Source organism: Chrysochloris asiatica, unplaced genomic scaffold (genome assembly GCF_000296735.1).
Source record: "Chrysochloris asiatica unplaced genomic scaffold, ChrAsi1.0 scaffold00001, whole genome shotgun sequence".
Taxonomy (NCBI): domain Eukaryota; kingdom Metazoa; phylum Chordata; class Mammalia; order Afrosoricida; family Chrysochloridae; genus Chrysochloris; species Chrysochloris asiatica.
This window is the reverse complement of record NW_006408519.1, coordinates 26,627,619-26,636,045: the sequence shown is the minus strand read 5'-3', so window position 1 is coordinate 26,636,045 and position 8,427 is coordinate 26,627,619. Positions and strand designations below refer to the sequence as shown.

Genomic DNA, 8,427 nt, shown 5'->3' with positions numbered 1-8,427 from the left:
ATATAAAAGATATATGAAAATATTTGTTTCTATTTATTATTAATGTAACTTTAATGTCCTTTGTTGTTGTTGCTAAGTGCTGCTGAATCAGTTCCAATTCATAGCAACTCTGCAAAGGTTTCTGAGGAGCAGCTGGAGACTTTGAACTGCCGAACCTGTGGTTTGGTATTGATCCTATAGTGCCACACCAAGAGTCTTTTGGTCTAGAACAATTCTGCCCTGCTTTATGTCTTCCAGGATTTGACATTTTGGAATAGCTCAGGCCAATTGTTTGATAGACTGTCCCACAATCTAGATTTGACTGTTTCCCTGTATTTAAGTACTTAGATGATAGATTTAGACGAAAATGTATGCATATCTACACACGTTTATTGGGATATATTTTAAGGCTAGAAGAAATGTTGTTGGTGTTAAGTGCCATCGAGTTGATTCCAACCCATAACGACCCTATGTAGGGTTTCCAAAGAACAGCTGGTGATCTTGAACCACTGACCTTGCAGGTCAAACAATTTTGCAGTCTGATGCATTAGCCGACAATGCCACACCAGGACTTGAAAAGAAACATAATAGTTATTATTTGTTTTTCATATTGTTATTAGATAGTATTTCTGAACCTGCTTTAGAATTATTTGCGTATTGTGTTGTTTTTGTTATTGTATGCTGTTGAATCTATCAACTCAGAGTGACCCTACAGAGGATTTCTGAGGCTGTAATAAATCTTCATGGGAGTAGAATCATTTTTCTTCCATAGAACATCTGGTAGATTTGAATTGCTGACCTTCTGGTTAGCAGTCCAACACCTAACCCACTAAGCCACGAGAACCCCTCTGTGTATGTTGTAGGACAGAACAAAATAAGAAAATAAATCAGCATTTTTTAAAACTCAATTTCTCAGTGTGGGAGAAAGGAAATTCAAATATGGAATAAAAAAAGATGACGTGGTTTGCCATGTCAATCCGAGCTATGAGTATGAACTTTATCTATCTATCTAACAACAACAGTTTATATATCTACGTAGCTACCTATGAACACACTTAGTATCTAGAAGTTCATTTCTAAATACCATTCACCACTAATGGAGCCAGAGCTTCTTAAAGGAATGTCTGTTCCCAGGGCTAGACACATAAAACACAAGTTGGTCCTAGAATGACAGGTTTTGCCAAAAAAAACCACCAACTAAAAAAGTGCTCAAATACCTTGGGAAACTGTAAAAATTGCATAGGAGACCATTTGAAGGCATTCATGCTAGACAAATTTGGTCCTGGTGTGGCACTGTAGGATAAGCACTGGACTGCTTATCACAAGGTTTGCAGTTCAAATTCACAGGCTGTTCCTTGGAAATCCTATACAGGGTCACCGTGAGTCAGAAACAACTCAATGGCATACAACAGCAACAGGAACAAACAGAATAGTAATGCTAATGATTCCAAAAACCAAGCCAAGTCCACTGGTATAGAGTTGGTTCTAAATCAGTGACCCTCTATAGGATTTTTGAGACTGTAAGTCTTTATGGGAGCAGAAAGCCTCATTCTCCTGAAAAGCAGTTGATGGTTTGAAACTCTGACCTTCTGGTTAGGAGCTCAAAGTCTAACTCACAGTGCCAACAGATTTCTTGATGATAAGGATTATAGCACATTAAATAAGTATCTGTAAGTCATCGTGAGATGAAAACCAGCAGTTAAAAAACTACCTGTGTATGTCAACTGTTCATTACACAAGTATGTCTGCTAATAAGCTTAGAAGGAATTATTGAATTGGATATCTGCATTTTTAGCCAGCACGTCAGGTGGTTTGGGAACAACTGCTAGATGCTACCTTGCAGCCCCTTAATTCTTTAATAGCTTTAATCGAATCATAAACACAATCTTTATCCTAGAGAAACATATTTAACAGAAATATATATTTTTTTAAATAGAAATTCTCGTCAGCCTGAAGCAATTTGTCTTCTCCTTAAAAATACTTCTGAATGGATCAGAGTTCTACTAGGAGAAGAAAGAAGAGGGAAAAAAGAGTAATCTGATACAATTTGATGAACTTGACCTATACCTATGGATGCAATAGCTCAAAAGAGGGAACAAATCTTTACAGCAAGGATCATTCCCACCCCCTCCATACACAGAGTAGACAGGGATGGTCAACTTTGACGGGGTCTTCAAAGGCAAGAAGTGACTGGCTTACAAGATTTCAAGAGGGAATCTAGATCCAGAGGGCATGGAGGAAGGTAGAATCGCCACTGAGTAGTATCCAATCTGACTGGGCAGGGCTCATGAAAGGAAATGTGAATAGGTCTCTTGTGATACAATAGTGAATAATTGTTATCAGGACTGATTGTGAGGGTTGGAAATATAAAGGTAGATGTTTTGTAGCAAGGAGGGGAGGGATTAACATTTCAGTCCAGGAGCGGAGGTCCCTGGGACCATCAAGGGAGAAGAGCAGAGAGCGGGACCCTACCCAGAGAAACAGTGATGCCAGAGATGGAGGCAGAGACGATGACATGGAGAGATGGAGCAGCTGGGGACTTTAGACCCAGAGAAGGAGAGGGGCTGTGTGCTGACGACTGGGGGGCAGGCTTGTAGTGTTATACCCTTTGGTTGGTTGATGATGCATGGAGGGGATTGTAACCATGGCAATGAAATGATATACGATAGGATGAATGTATAACTAATGTTTTCCCATGTAAACTATCACATAATTCACAATAAAACATTTTTTAAAAAATACTTCTGAATGTATTTTTCCCTAAGCGTTTCTAAACTTGTCCTTCTTCTCCCTTGCAATCCTGAGAGAATTCCTTTCCCTTGTTTTCACCACAATCCCTCTTCCCTGCAATGCAGAATATTTATATCCATGGAAATGGAGGGGAGAGCTGTTGACTGGAACTGGGTCCAGACTCAGCCTTTCCTTGTTCTCGTTTCCTTTGTGTGTGTGTGTTCACCAGGTCAACCAGAGCTTTGGAGCAAGCTGCTTGCCTCCTTGGAGGTCATTTCAGTGGACTCTCTGGAATTGCAGGGCATCGAGATGTCAAGGAGGACTTGAATTTTCATTTCAAGACACATTAGATGTGTCTTCTGCCCCAAGGCCTCCAAGTATTTTGATTATCCGAAAGAATAAACACTGGTCTGCAAAGTCAGTTTGAATCATAAGGTTGGTGGTTCAAACTCACCAGCTGCTTCTTAAAAATGCTATACAGGGTCACTATGAATTGAAACTGATTAGATAGCACTTAACAACAGCTGTGTATTTACTCAGGGAGCACTGGTGGCTGCTAACCATGAGGTCAGCAGTTTGAGTCCACCAGCCACTCCCTGGAAGAAAGAAGATGCTGTCTGTCCCGTAAAGATTTATGGCCTAGGAAACCCTACACAGGGTCACTGGTTGACACACCATCACCACCTCCACCAGTTTAATTACAAAAGAGAAGAAATTCAGAAGTTACCACACAGTTACAAATTTCTCTTCCCATAGCCAACTGTCTCCTCCGCTAAGTTGTTAAGTGCCTTCAATTCAGTTCCGAGGTTCAACTCATAGTGACCCTGTATTAAGTCCCAAGGCTATAAATCTTTGCAGGAGCAGAAAGCCTCACCTTTGTCCTGCAGAACAGCTGGTGGGCTTGTCCTACTGACCTTGTGGTTTACAGTCCGTTACTTATCCTACTGAGTCACTGTGTTCCTCTGCTTCCCTGCTCCCCATATTCATATTCATTGTCAGACCTGGTCCGTTTTGCTTTCAAGTTTTCAAGCATCGTTGTTAACAGTTCACTTTCTTATGATCATTACCCAATAGCACAGCTGTTTTCTCCCTAAAGCTTCTTCCTTTATCAAGTTAATCGCAGTTGTTATTGTGTGCCTTTGAGTTGATTCGAACTCATAGCAACCCTATAGGACAAAGCAGAACTGCTTCTACTGGGTTTCTAGGCTATAATTTTTCTACCTTGGAGTGGCTGGTGGGTTTGAACCTCTGACCTTTTGGTTGGTTGGCAGCTAAACATTTAACCATTGTGCCATCAGGGCTCCTACAACTGTCAAGTTGGTTCGGACTCATAGTCACCTGTTATAGGATTTCTGAGGAGATGCTGGTGGGTTTGAACTGCCGACCCTATAGTTAACAGTCCAGTACTTTCCCTACAGCACCTCACCAGGACTCTAGTTTATGAAAATATGCATATCTCAAGTCCTCAATTCCAATATTGTTAGCAATTTACTGTCACAAACTTCACTACATTCCTTGAAACTCAACACATTTGAAATGAACCCCTGCCACTTGCTGGCCATCTCCTTCCTGACCCCTCAACTCATATCCAGCATATAGCAGCCAAAAGCCCACTACCAATGAGTAGATTCTGACTCACGGAGACGATATATATGGTTTCTGAGACTGTACATTTTTCTGTCAAGGAGTGGCTCCTGAGTTTGAAACTGTCAATTTTATAGTTAGCAGTCCAATGCCTAACCTACAGCACCACCAGTCACAGCTAAATGAACTTTGGAGTTAAACAGACTTAAGTTAGAACTAGGTTTGAATCTTAACTCAAACACTTACAAGCAGTGTGACCTTGTTGAGCAAAGATTCTTATCCATAATATGGGGATAATATTTATTGATGTCTTTGTTGCTGTTGTTAAGTGCCGTCGAGTCACCTCTGACTCATAGTGACTTTACGCCAGCAGTCCAGTCCTTATCCTCAGCACCACACCAGGATCTGTCTTTAGAAGCCATCAAGTGAGCTCCAATTCACAACAAGCCCATGTACATATACAACAGAACAAACCCATGTCCAATCCCATGCCATCCTCATGACGGTAGGCAGGCTTGAATCCATTATTGCTTTCCAAGCAAGAGGGCTCATCTTCTAGCACTGTGTTGGACAAGATTCTATTGAGACCAGTCTGGTTTTCACTGGGTGGTTTTTAGAAGTAGATCTCTAGACCTTTCTCTCTAGTATGTCTTAGTCCGGAAGCTCTATGGAAGCCTGTCTACCTGCTAGTATTTGAATACAGGTGGTATTGCTTCCAGCAACACAGTAACACACAAACAACCACAGTATAAGCAGCTGACAGAAGGCTGCTGGGGGGGTGGGGGGGCATGATATTACCTACACCAAATGATCACTGTTTGGAATCATTGACATCGGTTTCAAACATACATAACCTAGCACAGTGTATAAGTTTAATAAAAGCTAATTACTATGTTACTGGAGTCCTGGTGTGGAGCTGTTGGATAAAGCACTGGACTACAAGGCCAGTTTAAATCACAGATTCACCAGCTGCTCTTCGGTAATGCTAAACAGGGTCTCTATTATTCGGAACTGACTCTATGATACTTAACAACAACAACAGTTATTTCATTGGTTTCCTCTTCTTCTTAGTTCTCTATCCAGTAAATTATGATAAGCTGTTCAATATATTTTTTTTTACAACTAAATTCTTAGCTATCCATGCCTGCGCTATTAGACAACCTTCCTAAATTACTTTTCTGCCTTCAGTTCACCCAAGACTTCATTCGCATTGTGTGCAAGGAATCATGTTAAGGCACTTCAGTCTTACTCAATTAATCCATTCCTCATTCTGTCACCAAATTAATCTTCCCTAGCATCTGTTTTTGTTTCACCTCGGCCTTGATTAGGAAGAATCAAGGGCTTCCTAGTGTCTTTAGGATAAATTCCGCAGTGCAGCCACAATCCATCAGTAGTGGAGAGACATCATTTGGTCCGGCCCAGTCCTCTTTCCTGCAGTTTCCTGGTGACCTGTGCACCATCCCCACTCCATAACATCTATCTGTGGCCACCAGGGTGCACATGTGACTCATGAGTTCTCACTTCATTTGGAATTTTTTTCTAAGTGAAATACAGGGGAAAGAGTTATTTCCTTCCTGGAAGTCAAGGTGGGCACCAGAAACCAGGAGTGGCCGTGGATTAGCCTTGACCAGTCTGACAAAATCAGGTCCTTTAATGCCAGGTTGCAGCTGTGTTTGAAGGTAGCTTTTCTTTTGCCATTCTAGCAAGTTGGCTCTGTGAAGCCTTGCATCTCTCTTTCTATTGAATCTGGTATCTACCACTGGGAGCTAAGCATCCAGACCAACACTGTCTTTTCACCTGACCCTGGTTGTACTTCTCGCCCAAACCCATTGAAATTTTAGAAATCTGCACATCCTGCTCTTCTGCCTTGGACCAAACTGATTTCCCTTCTGGGAATGTCATCGCTCACATCACTCTCCCAAGCCTGCGCGTCCCTTCAGGCGCAGCCCCAATGCCTTCGTCCAGCAAGCCCAGTTTGTCTACACAAGGCAGTGCTGTCTTAGCTGACCATGAGAATTTTGGATTCTAGAGCCTACAATAACAAGATGTCTGATATTTACTCACTAACTGGGTTATTTGTTGTTTGCCATCACGTCGGTTCTGGCTCATAGTGACCCTGTACAGTGTTTCTGAGAGCAGCAGTGTGTTTGAACTGCCAACCTTGCAGTTACCAGTCCAGTACTTATCCTATAGCACCACACCAAGGGCCTAACCGGGTTATTAGTTCTTTCTTGTAAGTATCCACTGGAGCTCTGGTGTGGTGCTGTGGGTTAATGCGCTGGACTGCAAAGTCAGTTAGAAACACAAGGTCAGCAGTCCAAGGTCACCAGCCATGCAGGGTAGCTATAGGTCGGAACCAAATCAACAGCACTTAACATCAAGTATCTACTGGTGGTGATGGCGGGTGCATGTCACAGAGTTAGTTCTGACTCATAGAGCCTGTACAGGGTTTCTGAGGCTGTAAATCTTTACAGGAGCAGAAAGCCTGCTGTTTCTCCCAAAGAGTGACTGCTAATTTGAACTACTGACCTAGTGGTTATAATCTACTACCCTACAAGGGATCCTTGGTTTCTAGTATATAGTTAGATATGTTGTAGCATAGTCTTTATGAGTCAGGCTGCTAACCTCACAGTTAGCAGTTCAAAACTACCAGCAGTTCTGTGGGAGAAAGATGAGGCTTTTTGTTCCTATAAAGATCTACAGCCTCAGAAACCCCATACAGGGTCGCTATGAGTCAGAATCAACTCCACGGCACACCACCACTGCTGCCAAGATTGCAACAGCCATTATGGTCAACATATCTTTAAAATGGGATTAATTTACCATTCTGCAGTTAAAAATAAAATAAAAGATGAAATGCATAAACCCTTAGGAATTGTGAATTGATGTATATATAAGGAGCTCTGGTAGCGTAGTGGTTACAAATTGGGCTGCTAACCTCAGGGTCTGCAGTTCGAAACTACCAGCAGTTCTGTGGGAGAAAGATGAGGCTTTCAGCTCCTGTAAAGATTTACAGCCTCAGAAACCCTGTACAGGGTAGCTATGAGTCAGAACCGACTCCATGGCACATCACCACCAACAACCACCACAAGATATAAGAAGACTGCCAGATGGTTTGTTTCAATAGCAAGCTGCTATGGAATGAAAGTGATAACAGTGGAACTGAGTAAGAGAGGGAGGAGAAGAGGAAAAAACACCTAACTGCTTGGGGATTCCATGAGTCAGACACGACTCAATGACTATCAACAACAACTTGGCAATTCTGACTTGGGTTAGCCCTGCTTCCACAAAAGTTTCCATTACAAAATTCCAACCACAGCCGAAAACTGGGGGGAGGAGGGGGAAGTGTAGGGGACGGGTTTCTGGGATATACCCTTTGGGTGGTTGATGATGCGTAGAGGGGATTGGAACCATGGCAGTGAGATGATATACCATGGAATGAATGTAAAGCTAAAGTCCTCCCATGTAAACTATCATATAATTCACAATAAAACATTTAAAAAAAAAAAAAAAATTCCAACCACAGTGAGCCATCTAGTAAGTTCCTTTCCCTGAGTGACTGCCTGGCAGACGGTCTAGCTAATGGTCTATCTAGTTCACTGAGGACCCACCCTGGGAGGGACAATAGAGTGTTTCCCAACCTCTTAAAACTTGATGATGGACCTGTTGGCCAACTGGGGCACACCAGAGAAGATCACATCTGCTCAGCCTTCTAGTCACGCGCTAAACCCTCTGTCTCATGCTTCATCTTTCAAATAAGAACCAAGCAGCCACCCTGCACCCTGATGGTTTTGAATAAGGAGGGTGGCTGCTTTCTCCCATACTCCTTTCTGACTCAGCACACATTTTGTAGATTGATCTGTCTTCCCGTCTCAGTCTTCTTTGCATCCCTGGGTGCACTTGCTTGCAGCACCTACTTTAGTTCTTTACAAGACTGACTAACCTGTTGTTGACTCCTATAGGACAGAGTAGAACAGCCCCATAGAGTTTCCCATACTGAAATATGCATGCAGGCTTTCTTCTGTAGAGGACTATGTGGATTTGAACTGCCAACCTTTCAGTTCACAGCCAAGTTCTTAATCATTGTACTGCCAGAGCTTGTTGGGTTTAGTCAATAGGTGTCTACACAGACAG

General features: G+C 42.4%; 1 pseudogene; it reads left to right on the top strand.

The window, feature by feature from the left end:
• LOC102831383 overlaps positions 1–6,322 on the top strand; it is a 32,640-nt pseudogene extending 26,318 nt beyond the window's left edge.
• Positions 6,323–8,427: the final 2,105 nt, after the last annotated feature.